At 52.0% G+C, this 2,410-nt stretch overlaps 1 pseudogene; it reads left to right on the forward strand.

Moving 5' to 3' along the window:
- Positions 1-415: 415 nt before the first annotated feature.
- LOC111552239 lies at positions 416-1,878 on the forward strand (annotated as a pseudogene).
- The last annotated feature ends 532 nt before the right edge of the window (positions 1,879-2,410 follow it).

Here is a 2,410-nt window from a genome sequence, read left to right on the forward strand (position 1 = left end):
AACTTTTCTGACACTAAGTGCGTCTTCTGAGTATATTCCCATTGTCACTAACATTCAGAACTTTGGCTTTTGTCAAATTGCTTCAATTTTGGATATCTGTGTCACTGGAGAAGTGAATCAAGCTAAATGAAGAATGCCCTTATTTTTTCTTGTATGTTCTCTCTTTGCAAAGAGGAGAATGGTCTTTCCCAGTATTTTGCTTTCTGAAACACAACTAGTGGATGATCCAAATGGTCCTCGATTACAAGTAAAATGGCAAAGATCCACATGTAGCTGGATCCCACCTGTGATCGTAATCTTTTCATGCTCTCAGATTCCACCTCACCTCAGTGTTTGAAAAGAAAAAAATTTCAGACCAAGAAGCAGCTTCTCCACTCCTTCTGGAATCCCTACCTTGTTCAGCCCTTCTGCCTCCACTCCTTTCTCCACCATGTCCATCAGGGTGACCCAGAAGTCCTACAAGGTGTCCACCTCTGGCCCCCAGGCCTTCAGCAGCTGCTCCCACACAAGTGGGCTCGATGCCAGCATCAGTTCCTTCAGCTTCTCCAGAGTGGGCAGCAGCAGCTTCCAGGCTGGCCTGGGCAGAGGCTATGGTGGGGCCAGCAGCATGGGAAGCATCACTGCCGTCATGGTCAACCAGAGCCTGCTGAGCCCCCTCAACCTGGAGGTGGACCTCAGCATCCAGGCCATGCGCACCCAGGAAAAGGAGCAGATCAAGACCCTCAACTAGAAGTTTGCTTCCTTCATTGACAAGGTACGGTCCCTGGAGCAGCAGAACAAGATGCTGGAGACCAAGTGGAGCCTCCCGCAGCAGCAAAAGATGGCTCGGAGCAACATGAACAATATGTTCGAGAGCTACCTCAGCAACCTTATGCAGCAGCTGGAGACTCTGGGCCAGGAGAAGGTGAAGCTGCAGTCAGAGCTGGGCAACATGCAGGGGCTGGTGGAGGACTTCAAGAACAAGCATGAGGATGAAATCAATAAGCGTACAGAGATGGAGAATGAATTTGTCCTCAGATGTGGATGAAGCTTACATGAACAAGGTAGAGCTGGAGTCTCTCCTGGAAGGGCTGACTGATGAGATCAACTTCCTCAGGCAGCTGTATGAAGAGGAGATCCAGGAGCTGCAGTCCCAGATCTCGGACACGTCTGCGGTGCTATCCATGGACAACAGCTGCCCCCAGACATGGACAGTATCATCGCTGAGGTCAAGGCTCAGTATGAGGTGATCGCCAACCGCAGCCTGGCTGAGGCTGAGAGCATGGACCAGATCAAGTATAAGGAGCTGCAGATGCTGGCTGGGAAGCGCTGGGACGACCTGCGGCATGCAAAGACGGAGATCTCCGAGATGAACCGCAACATCAGCTGGTTCCAGGCTGAGACTGAGGGCCTCAAAGGTCAGAAGGCTTCCCTGGAGGCTGCCATCGCAGATGCAGAGCAGCGCGGGGAGCTGGCCATTAAGGATGCCAAAGCCAAGCTGTCTGAGCTGTAGGCCGCCCTGCAGTTGGCCAAGCAGGACACGGCGCCTTAGCTGCGTGGGTACCAGGAGCTGATGAACATCAAGCTGGCCCTGGACATCGAGATCACCACCTACAGGAAGCTGCTGGAGGACAAGGGGAGCCAGCTGGAGTCTGGGATGCAGAACATGTTTATCCATACGAAGACCACCAGTGGCTATGCAGGTGTGCAGGTGGTTTGAGCTCAGCCTATGGGGGCCTCACAAGCCCCGGCCTCAGTTACGGCCTGGGCTCCAGCTTTGGCTCTGGCGCAGGCTCCAGCTCTTTCAGCCACACTAGTTCCACCAGGGCCATAGCTGTGAAGATCAAGACCCACGATGGGAAGCTGGTGTCCAAGTCCTCTGACGTTCTGCCCAAGTGAACAGTTGCGGCAGCCCCTCCCAGACTGCCCCTCCTGTGGCTGCCCCAGAGCCCAGGAGGGAGGCTGCTGTGCAGGGGAGCAAAGGGAACAGGAGACCCATCTGAGGCTCACCCCTAGCTCTCAGCCCACCCACGGGGAAGTTCACTGCCTGGGGACCTCCCTTGCCCATGCCTCCAGCTACAGAACAATTCAATTGCTTTTGTGTGTGTGTGTCCAAAATAAAACCTCAGGTAGTTCTTTAAAAAAAAAAAAAAAAAAATCAGTCCCACAAGGGCCTGTTAGTCTCATTCTATAGGCCAATGAGGATTTTCTTCATATTTTCAATGTGCTGAGAAGAATCTGCAGAATGTTAGGACATATATAGACAGATGAAAATACTCACACAAGGAGTAAGAAAACCTTCAGAGGAGGCAAATTTGCAAAGCAAGAACTGTGCCCCTCCCCAGTTCTAAGTCAACAACCACCCCATTAAGAGTCTATCTTAATTCTGGGTCATCAGCAGGTTTCCCTTCTCCTACTCTTATTTGTTCAT

Source organism: Piliocolobus tephrosceles, chromosome 8, assembly GCF_002776525.5.
Source record: "Piliocolobus tephrosceles isolate RC106 chromosome 8, ASM277652v3, whole genome shotgun sequence".
Lineage (NCBI taxonomy): Eukaryota > Metazoa > Chordata > Mammalia > Primates > Cercopithecidae > Piliocolobus > Piliocolobus tephrosceles.